This window comes from Dermacentor variabilis, chromosome 2, assembly GCF_050947875.1.
Source record: "Dermacentor variabilis isolate Ectoservices chromosome 2, ASM5094787v1, whole genome shotgun sequence".
Lineage (NCBI taxonomy): Eukaryota > Metazoa > Arthropoda > Arachnida > Ixodida > Ixodidae > Dermacentor > Dermacentor variabilis.
In genome coordinates this window covers 173,051,544-173,071,834 of record NC_134569.1, presented here as the reverse complement: position 1 = coordinate 173,071,834, position 20,291 = coordinate 173,051,544, and positions in this window count along the sequence as shown.

The following is a 20,291-nucleotide window of genomic DNA, read 5'->3' as shown; positions in this document are numbered from 1 at the left end:
CCGTGCTCAGAGAGATTATCAATGAGTGTGCACTCGCATACAGTCCTCGTTGGTTGACCGTTTGCGGGCCTTCTTTGATGTCTCGGCTGCCTTCAGACGCTAAAATTTCTCGGCGCGTGAAGTTCCTCGGCAGTTCATATTTCTTCAGGGTTCCGTTCACAATGTGGGAGGACTTGTTCAATGCTACAATGGCGCCAGGAGTGCTTAGGACGATAAACGGCAGCTACGGTGTCCATTTTTGGAACACACAGAGCAAGGGCAAACGAGTGGTGCCCGGATCTGGTAGCGCAATTGAAGTTCTCGCTCGCGCCTACTGCCCCGAAACGTACAGATTAGCCATTTCCGAGGGATACTTTTGAATGCGCCACGAGTGGCAATGAAAGCCTACTTTACATGTTATACCAATGATTTGATTGCTATAGTTGGTGGTGGTGGTGGTGGTGATGTTGAAGAAGGCGGAGTTAGCCTGGCATACATAGCCGGCAACTGTTCCGCCTGATCCTCCTTCGAGTTGAGATCAGAGGTGTGTCACCAGGTGTCGATGAGCCCCGTGTCTCGCAGGAAGGCTATCAGCTGTCGTTGCGCTCTCTTCCTGAATGCCGAGCGCCCTCCGGGGAAAACAACGTCTTCAAAGCTCATGTGCGTAAGACCACTCTTTTGTGGGTCGTCGACCATCGCTTTTCTTTCTGTGTCAAACTGCGGGCATAGCCAAATTAAATGTTCGATGTCGCCAATGTCACCACAGAAAACACAGAGTGGGGAAGCGCGAAGCCCGGTCTTGAATAACCAAGCTGGGGTGTACGCGAATTCGGTCCTGATGCGGTATAAAAGCGTCGCTTGTTCGCGTGTAAATCCATGAGTCACACAGGATTCGGGTGGATTCTTGTACATCTCTCTAAAGTGAAGGCGGATTGCACCCTTAGGGTTTTGAAAAGCGTTTGGAGCTTTCACTTTTGGGACACATGTCAGCGCTAGGCGTGTAAGGGCACCAGCTTCCTCTTTTCCATCAATTCCTACGTGTGATGGAATCCACTGAAACCTTATGTTAAATCCTTTGCTCGTTAGGTCGCCAATCAGTGCCGGAGACTGCCTTGTAAATTTCCCTAGAGGTAAGCCCCGATTTAATCTCTGTAATGCTGACTTGGAATCCGTCAGCACCACGACGTCTTGTGCAGAAAAGGCCCGTAGTTTCTGCAAAGCCGCGGTTATTGCGGCGCTTTCTACTGTTGTAGAGGAAACTACGCGATCCAGTCGGCCAGACCATGACACATCAAGGGATGATATGCAGAATGCCGCTGCACAGCTATCTGTTTGTGCGCACACCGAACCGTCTGTGTACACTTGTAGATGGCTTTGAAACACAGTGCTTAAGTGGTCCAGCACAATAAACTTTGCTTCGGCAGTTGAAATGGTGCGTTTCGTCGGTAGATGGGGTACATTGAGGCTGCAGTTAACGTCCGAAAAAGACCATGACGGGTCAAGGCGACTTCGTTTAGGCCATTCCAATCCTAAAAATCGGAAGGTGTTCAGCGCCGCATGGAAATGTGAGCGAGTTCTTGCTCTTAGCCGCCGGAGAAACGCCGTGCCTGCGCTTGAATTGCCCAGCCTTAATAGCTGTGTCAGCAAAGCCTGAGATACCAAGAGGCGGAGTGGAAGAGACTCTGCCTCATTAGTGACTTTCTTGTTTGAAGCCGCCGTTGGAACACCCATCGCCAAGCGAAGTCCCTTTCTGCGCACTGCCTCCAAGCGCTCGAATTGACTCGATGACGGTGACATCAGAGGGAGCTGATAGAGAACGCGGCTTGTTATCAGTGCAGCGTTCAGTTTAAGCATGGATAAAGGATTGTTACCCCAACGTACACCTGCCAATCTACGAAGTGCGTTGACTCTTTGCACTGATGTAGCCACAACACTTTCGACCGCGCCACATAGTAGCTCGTCGATGGTGACGCCCAGGAATCGAACATGAGCTGCACGAAGAATTGAGTGGCATCTCATATTCCGCGTCAGACGTGTTGACTTGCGTCTCGCTCCCGGGAAAAGCATGAAGGCAGGTTTTTCTGCTGATAAAAATAGGCCAGGCGTCGAGAAGTTGTGATCGTTAGTGGAGATTGCGGCCTGGGCTATCCGGGCCAAACGTTTGTGTTGGTACCCCGAGATCCAAATGCAGATGCCATCTGCGTAGATGGACATTTTAACTGCCATCCGACTTACTTTCAGCGCATCTGGAAGGCTGGCCATGGCAACGTTAAAAAGCAAGGGAGATAGGACACTTCCTTGTGCGACGCCGAGGGAAATTCGTCGCTTGTCACTCTTTATACTTCCGAGCTTAACTTGTACACATCGATCACTGAGAAATTCATGGACGAATCGAAGAGCATTTCCCGAGACGCCCATGGCTCGGAGTCCATTGATGCTGCCTGTATGAAGCACACAGTCGTATGCCTTGGCAACGTCCAGAAAGATGGCGAGTGTGGAAAGGCCGTCTATGCGATGGTGTTCGATATGGCTTAATGGATCCAAGACACTGTCCTGGGCACTCAACCGTGGACGAAATCCGGTCATACATGATGGCAGTCTATTTCCTTGCTCAAGATACCATCTTAACCTCGTACATATTAGCCTTGCTATCAACTTTGATATGCATGATGTTAGCGATACTGGCCGATATGAGGTGAGGTTTGCAGGATCCTTTCCGGACTTGAGCACTGGCACCACCCAGGCTGACTTCCACGCTTCTGGGATCTCTCCTGTGCTTCAGACGTGATTAAATATGTCCAAAAGGGCTCGTTTTTGTTCATATGGCAGATTTGTCAGCATATGATTGCTGATCGAATCGGCACCCACAGCACAGCGTCTTCTTAATTTGCTAAGCGCCAAATCCAACTCACGAAAGGTGAACGGCGTATCCATGGTATGGAATGCTTCAGACAACAGAGGGTTCGATACTCCTGCTGATCTGCCAGATGTGTATACGTCTGCAAAATCTTCTGCAAGGGTTTGCAAATATTTTTCTTGATTTAAAGGAAGTGCTTCGAATGGCCTGTGTAGGCAAATCTGTCCGGACAGGCTATTCTTTACTCCCCATATCCTTTTCATGGGAGTAAACGCTGATAAACTCTCAGAGAAAGCAGCCCATTGAACTCGTCTTAACTTTTTTGTGTGACCACGGATCACAGCGTTTACCCTGTTGTATTCAGTTTTCGCAGATGCATTTCCCGTTTTTCTCATTAGTTTTCGATACGCTCTCCTACGCGCTGCGCAGAGGTTCTTTTGTTTCAAATCAGTAGGGAAATTATCTGGCAGTTTCAACATTGAGGTAGCCACTCTTTTGCTCTGCAGCATAACTGCGAACAGCTCACCAGGGGATTCGTCCAACGTTTCACTGTATGTGTCCCAGCGTGTCACAGCACAGAATTGTCGCCCAGCAGTGTGAAATCCGGTGATGTTGGTGAAGATCTGAAAGTTGTCACTGCCCATCCTGTCTGGGGCCGTTGTTGACGATACTACAAGGTCTGTAGAATGGATCACGAGGTCTATGGCAGTCCATGAATCTGGTGGTCTGAAGAAAGTCGGTTTGCCATCGTTCGCGATACATAAGTCAGCAGCATCCGCGGCTGCGAGAAGTTCCTTGCCTCGGGAATCTGCAGTTCTATCTCCCCAAAGCGACAGATTTGCATTAAAGCCGCCACAGATTATTCTAGGAGAGGGACAACGAATGCAAAGGTCCTTTATAAACGCCTACATGGAGACCTTCCTGCGCGGACCTATATGCACCGACACCACACTGAGTTTGCGTTTTCCTAGGCACACTTGCACAGCGGCGACTTCCAAGAAGGTAGAACAAAGGTCTTGCACTGGTAAGGTGACGTGAGGTATTTCTCGCCTAATGTATATAATCGCATTTCCACTTGCAAATGACGGTATACTCGGATTTCCATGTCTGATGTACCCTACGATCGTCCTTCCATTTGGGAGACCGGCCTTCGAGAGGGCTAGAATTGGTATAGGTATGTCTCGAAGGAAAAGGCTGAGTTCAGAAAGACGCTGTAGTATACCGGCGCAGTTTCATTGCGTCCTTAAGGGCACTTTTTGACGACGGTATGGACCAAGTGGGTGAGAAATTGCCATTATGCTACTGAGGGTATGTGGAAGTAGAGCAGAGTATTACTGACTCAAGAGCCAGCACTGCTTCCAGCATATCCTTCGTTGATCTAGCAGGCATCTTCGCGACGTGGGAACGTAGTGCCGTGAACAAAGCATGTATCACATGCTGGCAGTTTTCCTGCTGACTGTTTCCAAGTGGTACTGATGTCGGCTTACTGCGGCCGCATAGGTGCGTTTTTCGGACTCCTTTCGAACAGGTTTCTCAGCGGCTGTGACCGTTCGCGTTGGCTCAATAGCTTCGTTTATCAGTGTGAGACGCGGGAAATGAGATGCGTACTCTGTTCCCAAACCAGTTAGTTGTGGCGCTCTGGACGTCTTCTTCGTGATCGATGGTGCGCTTGCACTCTTTGGACCCAGAACAAACAACTTATTTCTTCGCTGAGCAGCTGTCCGCGCAGGACATCAACCGTAGCTAGCAGGATGGTCACCGCCCCAATTTGCACACACAAAGTTGTCTTTACTTGCACACGTCTTAAAGTCATGAGGTCCCCCACAGCGCTTGCACCTCTGTTCCCCACGACAGTACTTAGCGATATGTCCCAAGAGCTGACACTTAAAACAGCGTGGTGATGTCTCCACGTCGTCGACAAGCTCGTGTCTGGTGAAACCAAGGTTGATCTTCTCCGGGCGTTCAGAATTTGGAGCAAATGTGAGAACCATCGAGTTAATGCGCCTTGACTCCCATTCAGATGACGACGTTTGGACCCGACGAATGATTCTTCTTGCATGGAATACTCCCTGAGGTCTCAGGTAGGTGAGCAGCTCTTCATCCGTGTACCATTTAGGGACTCCTCTAACGATGCAGGTGTTTTTCATATAACTGTGTGGGACACGGGCAGATATGACTGTGCCGCCGATATTATTGGCCTTAGAAAGACGTTGGCTTGTCCTTTTGTCTCTACATCTAAGAACAATGTTCCCTGTGCTGTGAAGTGGCTCTTCACTGGTGCTCCACCGAGAATCGTTTCAAGCTCAGAATACAGGACGATAGGGTTTAATTGCCTGAAATTATCTCTTTCGGATGCTGCAGTGATCAACACTGGAATGCCCTCCGCCCTTTCTTTACGATGGCGCACAAATCGGAAACTACCCTCGTGCATGTCTAGGTCTGAAGGGTTCGCCACGTTGTCGTCCTCGATGATAGTTGACTCGTCTTCAGATTCACCAGTGTCTTGTCGCTTGCAGTCAGGCTGGCTTGTACAAACCAGCTGGCGTTTCTGAGCCGGTGTCAGCCCTTGGGAGGTCATGGCGGGGTGCTCGTCGGTGATAGCTTGGTTCCTTCTAGCACCTTGTGAAGCGCGGGTGGCGCAGCACCCGTCGGTCTCCGATACGGAAGGTACCTTTTCGAGTCGACAGACGTCTTGAACCGTTCTGACGAGTAATAATATCATAAATTAACGAAAAAATTGATAAATGTAGGCAGACCTACTCAGACAGGCTAGCAGCAGGTTCGTCGTCTTCTTCCTCGATTGCTATACTCTGCCATAACTAAAGCCTTGACCTCGTCGCAAGAGAGTATTGCCCATGGCGAGCTCTTCTGACTCCACACGAGCGATTGTAAAGACAAAACCTGAATATTAAGAGATGGTAATGAATCAGCCGCTAATAAATTGTATTTCGCGTTCACTAGCTCCGCCTATATAGAATGTGCATTTAGTGCTGTGTGTGCTGCGGCAAATACCAAATAAAAATAATTTAGAAGACTTTTCTCGCGTTCCACAATACGCCAGTAATTGCATATGAGTTATTTACCCTGTATAAATAAAGTGGCTACAATAAGGCACTTACGAAAGCGTTGTAGATGGTAGAAGCAATACACTTAACGCGAGTTCTTTCAAAACTTAAATAAATCTTCTTTTAGTTCGGATGGTCATTTGGATTTGTCTTGACACAAGTTTACTATGCAGTGCAAGCTGACCTTTTCATTGTGTCAGGCAACAAAATAAATTTCTGCATTACTTAACAATAGCTTGTCCTGCACAGGCGCAATGACACAAACGTCAATTAGAGGCCGCTATAAGAGGAGTTTCTGGTGGATCATTGACCTAATGCAAACAGCGCCAGCTTGATCACACGTGTTGCTACAGCCTATGTACAGGCCAATGGGTTAAACGCATGGCTTTAGAGATGCCACAACATGGTCAACCTGTATATTAGGAGCTCCTCCTGGCACCATCATCATTTTTCATCAGGCTACTTGCCACTGTAGAGCAAAAGGCCAGAGCAAGCTATAGCTCAGGCCAACCTCTCCCCCTACTTATAAAAGAACTATTTTCTCTGTCTTTAGCAAAAGCTTGACTTCATCGTGTAACAGCAAGAAATTTCAATTGTAAATTAGTGTGTGCATAACGAAGCAGTGTGAAGGAGGGAGGTGGAATAACTTCCCACGAAAGAAGCCGCTAGCTATATCATACACATTGTTTTCAATAAAGGTCCCGATAATTGTCTTGCTCTCACTGTCTCAGTCTCTCTTGTGTTATACACGGTTGCAAAGTTAGCAATGCTGAATGTTGAATAGACAATTTCAATCAGGAAGTATGCGACGCAGCACCTAAAAGTGTCTGAAAGGAGACTACTGGCCTGCGCGTAGGAAGTCAAAATAAAAAAAGAATGATTTTGACAGTCAATAACGTAATTACGTCACCTACCGCTTGGTGTCTCAATTTTCTTAAAATAATCAGTGAGAACGGACCAGACGTCCTCATCACCAACGAGGGCACACCTGAATAAGGTTCGAATCCCGTCGCTTCTTCCTGAATTTTTTTCGGAAATATTTTCAGATAAGTGCACTATGCATGGTTTTCTTTTTACTTCGGGAAAGCGTATCTCTAATGGAGAAGCATGAAGGCAATGGACACAACCCTGCAGAAAAAAAGCTGGCAGATGTAACAAAGGCTTTAAGCATACTTAAACGCCGCCGTAATAAATAGATCCACCGTTTGTACATTGTGCGAACCATTGGTGCAAAAAGTGAACATGAAACCGTCTAAAGATCTTCAAGATATAGATGCGGACCATAGAATGATGAGCGACGACATCTTAAGCTTGCTACATACTTTTATAAAAGTGAAACTTCATTTATTTGAATTGTTTTCAACGCTGTATAATAAGTTGGCCTTGCTTAATTGATTTGATTTGCTAATGATAGTTTTGTGAAAATAGATTAGTCAATTCTGTGCTAGTATCTCAAACGTAGCATGCATGTAAATATTCGAAAATCTCATTTTATTACCTATCCTGTTCCTTGTAAAGCCCGTTCGCATCTGGCTAGGAAACTATCTACTGTCAGCAGCTTGCGATGGATCCAGTGACCGTAAAGTGTCCCGCAAAGAAAAACATGCATACAACGGTCGGCGAATCACCCTGCCTGCAGTCACCGTCTCCTTTCTTCAGTTCGCCTTCAGGGCACCATCTTTGATTTCCGGGGTAGCGTCTTTGCCGCGAAAACGGTCGTCCCAATAGGAGAACGTTTTGCGCGCGAGGAGTGAGTGATAGAAATGCGAAGGACTCAATCGGTCCATTTATCCTTTACTGGGGCGATTCGGCAGCGGCGTGCACCACACGTAAAGGGCGGAGGCGCAGTAGGTCGGCAGGTGCTTGTTGCGCGAGGTCATTGCAATGTTTAATTCCGTTCTCGAACGACCTATTTTTCAGGCGACCTGTCTTATTCGTCCTAACGCATAGAGAATAAGGGCGTTCGTGCCTTAGGTGCTGGTCAGGGGTGTGCTCATTGTCTGTGAACAGCAAGGGCTTCTCCGCTCCTGGCCGGTGGCATTTTTACGGCAAGTGTTTCTTGAAAAGAGTATTAATAAAAGGCAGCTGCGTCATGCTTGGCTTGGAAGAACGTCTTCTGCGTTCTTCAATTGTCGCCGAGTATAGGTGCTACTTTGAACAACCTTATTAATTGCTAATTCCTCGCTCTTACGTAGATCAGCATTTCCACGCCGATGAAAATAAGTGTTGTAACAAGAGCATTGCTAATGAAAACACCAGAAGGAACTCAAAAATAGCGAGTAATAATATCTAGCGTTATTCAGCCATTTGGACGGCTTGTTCTCGATGCTGCTGCATGCAGGCTTGTATTCGTAGCTTCTTTTAAGCACATCGTATAACAACTTTTGTGTTCTGGGAGCTACTTCATGGAGACGGGATATTTAAGATAAGTGCACTAGCATCAACACGTATAGATGGGGCACACACGTCAACCACACCAACTCCCGCACTCAACGGCAAGATCCAATAGCTGAAAAGCGGCACATAGTGTGTACATGTGTGGCGCAGCCGGCTGATTCAGCGGGTCACTATCCTTTGAGGAACGATTGGCACGTGGGTTCAATTCGGCTTAGCATCGCTGAAATTTAATGGATCTTTTTTGTCATTGTTTCCGGGTGGCACGTACCTCGTTACCTCTGTTCGTATGGTATGGTATGAAGAACTTTATTGAGGTCCTGAGGGATCAGTCTGGGACTGATGCGGGCCGCTCCCACGTCGGTACAGAGAGGCCGAGCCCCTCTGCCATCACACGGGCCCTCTGGACAGCCCTGAGTTGGTCCGCTAGCACTTCACTGTGCAGCATTCGCTGCCACCACTGTTCACCTCGAGAACCATCACCGGCCAACGCCAAGCAGCGCCACAGCATGTGTTGTAAATCGAGCAAACCCCCACACTTACTACAATAGACTGAAACCCCGCAGTCCGGATTAATTTTATTCATGATGACCGGGTTAGGGTACGTCCGTGTCTGCAGAAGCCTTAATGTAACCGCCTGCGGCCTACTTAATTTAGGATGTGGCAACGGGAATGCCCTGCGCCCTAAGTAATAGTGCTTGGTGATGTCGTTGTAGGTTAACAGTTGGTCCCTGTACTCAGGAGCGGGAGATCCAGCCCCTTCAGGGAGTACACGGCACACTAATCCTCGTGCCTCCCTGTGCGCCACCTCGTTGAGGTTACGCGGGGCTCCCTCCACTGTCCCCATGTGCGCCGGGAACCAAGTAACGGTATGCGAAGTGATATCCCTACCCTGCAGCAGTCTGTTAGCCGGTTCCGCAACAAGTCCTCTCGAGAAGGCTGTAATCGCAGATCGCGAGTCGCTAAACACCAAAACTCTTCTAGAATCAAGTAGTGCTAGAGCAATAGCCACCTGTTCAGCAACCCCCGGGTCTTTGGTATAAATGGAAGCAGCATTTCTAACGCTCCCTTTGCCATCTACTACCACCACCGAATAAGCATTTTTACCATTAATCCATGCGGCGTCAACAAACGCAGACTCCTCCTCCTGATCCTTTGCCTCTCGCAACAAAGCCCTAGCTCTCGCGACCCGCCTCCCTACATTGTGCACGGGGTGCACATTCCGCGGAAATGGACGAACCATGATATTTGCCCTAAGGTTCACGTTCAACTCGTGTAGAGGCGCCCTATCGTGCGACACAGCCACCGATTCTTCAATTGACTGTAATATATACCTACCCGCTGGTGTACCTAGCAACCGCTCCCTCTGTGCGGTACGTTGAGCCTCAGCAATTTCATCTAAAGTATTATGCAAACCCAGTCGTAACAACATATCGTTTGACGTAGTCATAGGCAGACCAAGCGCAGCCTTGATGGCTTTTCTGATTAATGCTTCCAATTTATTTTTCTCCCCCCTATTCCAATTTAGCATAGCTGCCACATACGAGAAATGACACATAATAAATGCGTGAACTAAGCGCATCGCACCTTCTTCTCCTAAACCCCTATGCCTATTAGAGATCCGTCTTATAAGTCTTATGGCCTCCTCCGTTTTCTTGGTAATACGCTGAATGGTTCTAATGTTCGATCCGTTCGCTTCAAGTACAAAACCCAGGACCCTGATTGCTTCAACTTTGGGTATCACCGACCCTTCCCTAGTATGAATTCTAATGCAAGGCTCAACTTCCGGTACCCAACCCCTCGGCCTACGACCTAGCTTCTTAGATTTGAAGATCAACAACTCCGACTTTTTAGTGGAGCACTTGAGCCCCATGAGACCCAGGTACTCCTCCGTAAGCGTTACCACCTGCTGCAGCCTAGCCTCAAGCTCTCCATCACTACCACCGACACTCTAATATAGTAATGTCATCCGCGTAGATAGAATAGCCAATATCCTGGACAGTGTCCAGTCTATTAGCCAACTTCGACATCGCCAGATTGAATAACATAGGCGAGAGTACGGATCCCTGCGGAGTACCACAGCAACCCAATTTAACGACTTCCGATTTTATCTCCCCAAACCTGAGACATGTCTTTCTATCCGTAAGGAAAGCCTTGACAAAATTGAAAAGCCGCTGCCCCATATTCAAGTCCGATAGCACCCGTAGAATAAAAGAATGTCGGATTTTATCGAAAGCTTTTTCCACATCAAGTCCAATTAGTGCCTTAGTATCCCTTGTTCGCCGGTCAAGGATCTGATGCTTAATCCTGATCATAGCATCCTGAGTCGAGAGGCCGGGCCGAAATCCTATCATCGAATGCGGAAAGACCCCATTGCCCTCAACATAACGCGTTAGCCTATTTAAAATGGCATGCTCAGCGACTTTTCCCAAACACGACGTCAGTGAAATAGGTCTGAGATTTTCAAGCCCTATGGCCTTGCCTGGTTTGGGTATCAGAACAGTAGTTGCCAGTTTCCACTCTTCCGGGAAAGAGCCTTCCTTCCATAGGCAATTGATCTGCCGCGTAAGGAACTCAATTGACCCATCGTCTAAATTCCGTAGCATGTTATTCGTAATGCCATCCGGCCCTGATGCCGATCGACCATTAAGATTCTGCAGCGCCATCCTGATATCACTTTCAGTAAATTCCGCGTCCATAGCTGCATTTTCGTCTCCACTATATTCCAAAACCCCATCAGGTGTATCGTGCCAGGTCTCCAAAGGAAGGTATCTCTGAGCCAAATCCTTTAGCAACTCCTGCTCCGTGGAGTCCCGACACGCCTGATGGACCAGCTTACCTATCACAGTCCTCTGATTAGACTTAGTGTTTGTCTCATCTAGTAAATGTCTGAGCAAACTCCATGCGCCTCCCCTCTTAATGCGACCATCAATAGAATTGCACACTTCATCCCATTGCTGCTTGCACAGTACCCGACAATGGTCTTCAATTTCCTGATTAACCACTGCTATACGCTTTCTAAGCCTTCTATTTAATCTCTGACCCTTCCATCTCGCTAACATCGACTGCTTTGCTTCCAACAAATGTGCCAGGCGACTATCCATGTGTTCCGTGTCAATATCGGTCTGAACCTCTTTAGTGGACGCCTCAACGTCACTTTTAAGCTGACTAGTCCACTGTTCCAAGGTCAACTCATTTCCTTCAGCATCGATTCTCTGCGCTCTTCTTTTCCTAAATGCATCCCAGTCAACCATCCTGAATGTGCGCTCCTTTTTATTAGCCACTGCCAAAGTAATCATAAGTATGTAATGATCGCTACCAAAATCTTTATTAGAATTTGACCAGGACGAATCCACCACCCCTCGAACAAAAGTGAGATCAGGTGTCGAATCTCTACATGTCGACGTGCCACATCTGGTGGGATACGAGGGGTCTGTAATCAGAGTTAAATTCAAGTCTAGTGCCTGCTGCCATAGTCTCTCCCCCTTAATAGTGCTATAAACATACTTCCACACATGACATGGTGCATTGAAGTCCCCTCCAATAAGCAACGGTGCATCCTTAGCCAGATTGGTTGCCTTGGTCAAGAGAGATTTGAAACTCTGCTTCGTGTCCCGGGGGCTACTGTACAGGTTAAGCAGGTAAACGCTCCTCTGACATGACCTTTGCCGACCTAAGATTACTTCCACCATAATATATTCAATCTTGCAATCTGCCATGTGAAGATCATGTCTAATGTATGCCAACCTCCTATTAATGAGAGTAGCGAGTCCTCTGCCCTGTTCATTATCCTTAACTTCCGCTGTGAAATTCGTTAAGTTCACGTTAGACGTCAGTGTTTCCTGTAACATGATAACTTGAGGCTTGACACCATGCGTTCTAACAAACTGCTGCAGAGACGCCTTCTTATGATTGAACCCCCTACAATTCCACTGCCAAATACTAAATGAACTATTTAATAGAGCCATCTAGACCACGGAAATTTGGTGAACTATTTTTGAGCTCAAGTCCACTCGGCGACTTACCCTGCTGGGCTAGCGGCCGAGTGCACTCCCGCTCCATAACAGGGACCACTGTCTCGTTTAGATATATTTCAATTTTGCCTAATCTCTGATCCGTGATATTTTCCCGTTCTTCTATCCGCTCCAGTCTACTAATGATCTGATTTACGCTTTCTTGCAATGTCGCCATCATTGCTTTAAGCTCGGAACCGACTTTACCCTGAATCCGGACGGTCGAGGATAAGGCCCTCTTTTTCGGAGCAGGCGTCTCTTCGTCCGCCATGTTCTGTTCTGCGACCTCCACAGACCTTGGTACCTCAACCGAGTCATCATGTTTCCCAGTCTGTCTTAAGCTATCGTTGTTACCGGAAGGTAAGCCGTTCCTAAGTACAGCCATCTCCTTGATAAGCCCGTCAATGGCTGCTTTTAAACTACGATTCTCTCTCTCCAATTGCGCAATCCTATCCCTATCCTTATTACCATCCACATGCTCCTGGCGCTGCTCGGGCGCTCGGCCGGCGTTGATGCCACCCTTGACCTTGTCAGCCCAGGTGGTCTGGCTCCCAGCTGCGCCGCCGTCGCCACCAGCTGCAGGAAAGCGCACCCGCGCCTCCATAGAAACGGATCGGCTCCTGGTCGTACGAGTCCCAGAAGATGGCCGCTGCCTCGACCTGGAGCGGCTCCTAGAGCGCGAGCGTCCCTTAGAGCGTTGGCGGGCGCTCACCAGCTGCACCATCTCGGCTGCCTCTTGTTCCGCCGTTAGCTCCGCCCTGGCTCTCTCCTGTCGTCGTACACGCACGACGTAGGGAAGCTGGTATCGTTGTCTGCATTGTTTATCCGCGGTCAGGTGTAGTCCGCCACAAAGCTTGCAACAAGGCACACAGTTGTGATCCTCTTCAGGGTTCCGAGCCCCGCATCCTCGGCATTCAAAACAATCGGGGGCTGGGCAGACGTCCGCCCGATGTCCAAGCTTGCCACACACATAACATACATCCAACTGCTTTCGATACAGGAAGCACCGTACCAGAGTTGGCCCATATCTGACGAAATTGGGCACCTTTAACCCATCGAAAACAATGATGACTGATCCTGTGTTTTTGATGCGTTTGGCCGCCATAGCCAGCGGATTGCGATCATTAACAATGTTCCGCTCAAGTGTCGCGGGGCCATCCATAATGTCTACATTGCGAATGACCCCCTTACACGTAGTGTGTGGGGCCGTCTCGTACGCACTGACCTCAAAATCCTTGTCTGCCACTCTGATTGACCTGAGTCTCACATAACGTTCAGCGTTGCTCCTTTCTGGCGTACTAGCCACCAAGGTATTTTGCATAAAGTTCGGGCAAATAACATCTTCCCGAATCTGTTCAATACCGAGGCCTGCCGCCTCTACGATTGCCTTGCCCACCGCTGTAGAGCTAACTTTCTCCAAATTCAGTCCACCCCGTGGGCGAATGACTATTTTGATGTGTTCTTGTGGCATCGGTGGCATGCGCGACGCCTTCACAATGCGATTCTTGATTGCCGAGCCTCCGCGCCGTTCACCTGCGCCCCGTCGTTCAGGCATCTCACTTGGCGAACCGCCATCACCTAATGCATGCCTCGTCGTAGTTCTAGATTTTCGGTTGGACACTGTCCGCCATCCCAGGTCTTCAGTAAAGTCCTCCGCCGGGAGCACTTCCCCTTCAACGTGCATTGCTGCCATGCCGCGCTAGGTCTACCAGACGCTAGCTCTCGGCCAGCGTGGCGTGAGCACAAAAGTTCCAATGAAGTCCAAAAAAGGGGTGGCCCACCTCAAAATCAGGTATCCGTTGAATCTTCTCTTCTTCACGGATCCGATGATAACAAATTTACACCACTAGGTGACCAAAAAAGGCTCGGAAGCTTCGAAAAAGACGGACCCATAAAAGCCCACAAGCCTCCTTCGAACTTCGTCGTCGTCTTCTGTCTACCTCTGTTCGTGTCGAAGACACTAATTGAATAGTGGCGCACACCTACTAGGTACCTAATCAGTGACCCAAGAGATCAGCAAAGAGCTTCACTGAAGGTCAGCACAGATTGAATGGCTCATACCCAGCTCTCCAAATGTACGCATTACTATATACTTAGTGACTAAAGTGGGTGCCATAGTTGGTTTCGAGCTTTGTTACTTCTGAACAGCAGCGCGATTCGATTATGGGCTACCTAGCGACACAAGGAAGCGGGAAAGCGGTTAGATGCAAACATGCAAACATAGATGGATACATAGATAGCTCCCAGTAAGTGTGTGAAGTGTCCAAGCAATGCTAACGCATTAAAAACGCTCAAGCACGATGAATTTATACAAAATAAACGTGCCGCGAATATCAGTGCCGAAGAACACTTGTTTTAGAGGGTGCACGCCCATATACAAGGCTCTAGTAAACTATCGCTAGGACTGAAGTGAGTGAAACTTCCCGTTCCAAAACCAGGTAAGCCTCGTAACATCAACAACCTTCGACCCATCTCCCTAACGTCGTGCGTGGGGAAACTCTTTGAAAAGGTTGTGCAGGTCCGGCTCTCGAACCACATAGAGCTAAACAACATGTTCCCCTCAAACATGTTCGGTTTCCGACCCCACGTGTCAGTGCAGGACGTTTTTCTACTACTAAAGCACGAGGTCCTGCACCCCAACAGAGGGTCGGAAGATAAATTTGTACTGGCATTGGACATCAAAAAGGCCTTCGACAGCATCTCCCACCACGCTATTCTGGAGGGACTGGAAGCGGTGAACTGCGGAACGCGAATTTATAACTAAGTGCGCTCATTCCTCAGCCACCGCACGGCCACAATCGGATTAGGCTCCACGAGGTCCGACACCTTCAACTGTCCCGACAGAGGTACCCCTCAGGGAGCTATACTCTCTCCACTGCTATTCAATGTAGGGATGAGAAAGCTAGCCCTGGAGCTAGATAAACACCCGAATCTCGGTTGTGCGATATATGCCGACGATATCACGTTCTGGGCTCACCAGGGGTCCTATGGGGACAAGCAAGAAACCCTTCAAAAGGCCATAGACGCAGTCGTGGAATACGCGAGGGCGGCGGACATGGCATGCGCACCCGAAAAATCGGAATTCATTCGGGTGCGTGCGAAGTAAGCAAGAAAGAAGGAATGGGTGCCGCTCACTCTGACTCTCGACGGGGTGCCAATTCGTGAAGTGGAGACACTCAGAATATTGGGGATGTGGATACAGCAGAATGCTGGAACATCTCACACCCTACAAAAACTAAAGGCGGTCACAGGAAACGTGGCCAGAATGATAAGGAGAGTGGCAAGAAGCAGAGACGGCCTAACTGAGGGAGAGACCATCAGCCTGGTTCATGCATTCGTAATTAGCCGACTCACATACGCCCTTCCGTATCAGGCCTTGACAAACCAAGAGATTAAACAGGCAAACGCAATAATAAGAAAAGCCTTCAAAGCCGCCCTTGGTCTTCCCGAATGCACTAGCACAGAGAGATTCGAGGGACTGGGCCTGCACAATACTTTTGACGAGTACGCAGTCGCGACGTTATATTCCCAGAAAGAACGACTTTGTTCTTCAACTCACGGCAGGGAAGTATTGGCGAGGTTAGGCTTTCCCCTGAGACCCCAGTATTGCGGAGAGGTAACGGCACAGATAGACCGCAATGTTCGATCGCACATCGCGGTGGCCCCAATTCCCAAAAACATGCACCCCAAGTACCATCCCGGACGACGCAGAGCAAGGGCAGAGACCCTTCACAAACGTTTCGGCATGGGACCGGGGGTGTATTATACGGATGCCAGTCGAGCCAGCTCAGACACTTTCACCATAGTCTCTACATGCAACAACAACGTAACAACGGCATCCTTCAAAACCGCCTCGGCATGCGTGGCAGAGGCTGCAGCCATTGCCTTGGCCATTCAGGACGCCGAGCGCCAAACCAATTCGGGTGTCATATTATCCGACTCACAAGCGGCTTGCCGCCTGTTTTTACAAGGAACGGCACCCAAATCAATAATCAAAATTTTAGGCACTCAACTAGAGGGGCACCACACTATCGTCTGGTGTCCGGCACACGAGCGACTGGCAGGAAACGCTAGGGCAGACCGTATTGCTCGAGGTTTGAACGTCCGAGCAACGGCATGGCCTAGCGACGTCCTTCCACCGAATTCTCGTGACATCCTCCTACAGCAAAGGCAGGAGCGGAGACGTTTTGGACATCCTCACTCCGATTTAAACAGCGAACAGGAGAGGGACTGGCATCGTATTCAGACGAATACATACCCCAACCTGCACCACCTACACAGAATACACCCCACGAGGTTCTCTGACGAGTGCCCGTGGTGCACAGACACGCCCACACTAAAACACATCACATGGGAGTGCCCCAGGAGGCCTCCGCACATAGACAGTCCCATATTACACCAACATCCACTAATGAGGAATAGGCAGTGGGAGGCATGGCTTGCGGACGAGGGTCGGGAGAGCCAGTTGGCTCTTCTGGACCAAGCCCAGCGAGCCGCTCGTGCCAGTGGGGCCCTGGAATAGGGGCTCCAACCATCGTGCCTTATTTTATTTATATTGAATAAAGTTTTACTCTCTCTCTCTCTCTCCCGTTAATACGTATTGCAATGATTTTTTTCAGCATTTCAAATATTTCAAGCCCTTAGAGCAGTATAGAATCGGTATTGGGTGCAAGCAAACTGAATTGATATATCTAGAGCAGTCTTTTTTTAAGTTCAAGAGAGCCCGTGCCGCATGTACGGAACATTGCGGTAGGTGTGATTCCGTTGTGTCTTGTTTCAACACCCTAAATTAAAGGAGCAACTACGTGATGGTACGTTGAATTGAACCAGGATCCCTTAGCGCAGAAATTTGATGGTCCGCACATTATGCCACCGACGCGCAAGATCGTCTTCTACCCACACTAACGAACGCTTCGAGAGAATTCGTGTGTGCGTTAAGCCACATAACAAGAATTTATTTGCAAAAGCAAGACCATGTGCGCGGTCACCAGTTTTGATTAGGCGACACGCATGGTCGTACGCACAAGCATAACACTGTACCTCGTTTGCATCCCGTCGCATAGCATCAAGCTGCTCATAAATTTCAAAGGGAGGCAGTTTCATCCATCTTTCTCTGCGGCAGGTAGCGCTTTGAGACGCTATGTCACACGGCATGGCCTTCTGGATGAGCCCCACTTCTGCAGTCTTTTACTACTAGCCGCTTGCACTTTCATACGCCATGTGACCTCCTTCACAACCCAGGTTTTAAGGAAACTGCCAAGTATTCTTAGCAGGAGTAAAAAAGTTGACATTCACTTTAGCGTACGCTAAACAGGATTAAGACGAAAGCCAGCGCTCTCGCGAGTCATTCATTAAATTCCTTGACATAGTGATTCGAATACGTTATTACTTCCTTTTACTTGTTTTGTCCCACCAAAGAGCGTGCGCTGGAGTGCCCTAAGTAAATCAATCCTAATTAAATATGCCAGAAAAGACTTCGCTGTAATTGTCACAAATTAATGTTAGTGCCATAACGCCGGATGGAATTTTTTTCTATAACGCTGGACATAGGATTTCCGGTCCCATGAGGCACTTAAAGGGGCCCTGAAACGATTATTACGATTTTCTAAGAACGTACTGAGTGGTTAGAATGGGCCCTTCTGTTCATTATTTGCAACATCTAAGCGTTCCGCGTAAAGCGTGTAGTGTTTTAAAAATTTACAGTGCTGCCGATCGCAGCCCCCTACTCGGCGAATTTTCAGCAGCCCCTGCCCATTTCAAGTCATTCACCCAATTGACGTCAGCAGGGCGAGCTATCCGATTGGCTGCCCAGCGCGCGTCATCTATTATTTTTCCAACTTTATGGTGAACAAATGTTGTTCGTAATAGTTCGAGCATGAGTTAATTGTTTCTATGAAACGAAAGTAACAGAAAGAGAATGCACAAGAACAATTACTCAGTACACTGAAGCACTTCCAGCACGCAATAAGCGTCGTCTGCTTGCGTTACAACGTTCCTAGTTTTAACGACAGCTCCACGGTCAGTGTGGGTCTCAGTCTTTTCGCGAGCACCATGATTTGCCTTTGTTGTGTTGTGTGCTGCAAACGAAGTCACTGGCAATATATCAAGCTGTTACATCGTGTCCCTCTGCAAGGCAGCAGCCGAGTGGAGTGGCTCCAGCGCATCGGTCTGTTGCTATCCGATGGGCGCTAGGATTTGCGTGTTTACGGCCGTCACTTTACACCGGAGGTTTACTACCACAATCCGCCTTTTGCGACGCCAAACTGCCCATGCGCAGCGCCCTAGCGGCTGAGGACCGAAGCAATTTGACCGGCGCACGGCTGGACTCGACTCTCTCCTCCGAGTGAGTGGAGTACGGCCGCGGCAGGCGCTGCACTTGTCAGTGGAATGGGGACCAGCCGTTGCTCTCGTCTCTTACAGACCGGCACATATCCGTGTCTTGCCATTCTACACAGTTTACTCCGACGCATATGGCGACGATGCCTGCTCATCCAGCGGGCAGACCTACACTCTAGCACATGCTCCGGGAGTGCAGGTCGAGATACCCCAAGTTCAGCAAAGAGGAGCGGGACTTGCGTCTGCGTGGCCCCGCTCTAGACTAGCAAATCCTGGCTGTCCGGCGTGCCCGTGACCGGGCCGGTGGGCTAGACCTGCCAATCCCAAAGTGGCCGGGTGCGCGACGAGTTCGCGCCCTCGCCGGAACTGCAATAAAGTTATTTCATTCACTTGTCCGCCTTGCCATTCTCGCTGCCGCGCGCACGGAACGCCTTTCGAACATTATTGCTCTCGAAATTTGGCGCGATGCCAATGTCGTGTCTCGTTTACTGCTGCAGCTCCCGTGACCATCCCAGCAAGGCAATGCGGATTTTCCGATTTCTGTTGGTGAAACGCGACCGACAGCGCCGTGAAGTCTAGAGTAGTAAGTACTGTGGTTTGTGGCAGGTATGTGCTGGCATAAGCAGTTTACCTTTCTGTTTTTGTCGTTACGGACTCATACGAATAATCTCGACGAAGACGCAAATGTATGTTTGAGCTAGCGAAACAAACAATCTCTGAGCTTGCACGACCTGGTTGAGTGAAACGCGAAATGTATTTTTTTCTATCGTCTGTGTGCATCTGACGGTAGGACGGTGTCCTTTCGTAACTTCACATGGTGCATACTTGCAGCTTTATAAACGCTAAATGAATGCTCGGGATGTCGGCGTAGTTATCTGTCCAATCCAAGCTCACTTGCACTGCCGGGCTGATGTGGGAGACAGCGTGCACTGAGGAACTAGCTGATAGTGCTAGTTAGCAATCGTTGCTAGCTGTCGTTTCATCATTCTTGCCGGCAATTAAAGTAATATTTACTTGCAGAAGGCTTTTATGTTCATTTAGCGAATCGAGATATAGTGCGGTATGTGCTAAGTCCCATTTTCCTGCGCGGCATTTCTGGAGTCGTGTGGCGCGCCTTATGCTATAACTGACGCATATCAGCATCACTTTAGCTGTCGCCCACACATCTGGTCTTCATACTGACACGTGTACTTGTTTATCTTTTTCGGGTGACCGCTTTTCGCCGTCAAACAAACGTTATCGCCCAGCGGGGGACTCGCACGCATGTGTCGGAAGTTTCTCGAATGTTATCGATCCTTCTATCCGCTGTCTGTAGTCGCCGAACCTCGTGTAATTTAATTGCATGTATGCGCGCCGCGACGCGAATACTGTACAACTTTCTGGAATACAGGCGGACACCAGCGATTACTCTGGAACCTTCGATGACTCGTGTATAAAAGCGGACGCGCTTGATGGACCCGCTGGTCAGATTTCGACAATCGCGGACTGTGTTCGCCGCTATCGTGCTTTAACTGTTGCCTGTTCTTGTGGGCGCAGGTTCGCCCAGTAAATCTTAGTATCGTCATTCACAGTTTTGCTACTGTGTTCGTTGCCGCCACTACTACGTGGCAATACCGACGCTGTTTATGTACATTCACCAGTTAAAAA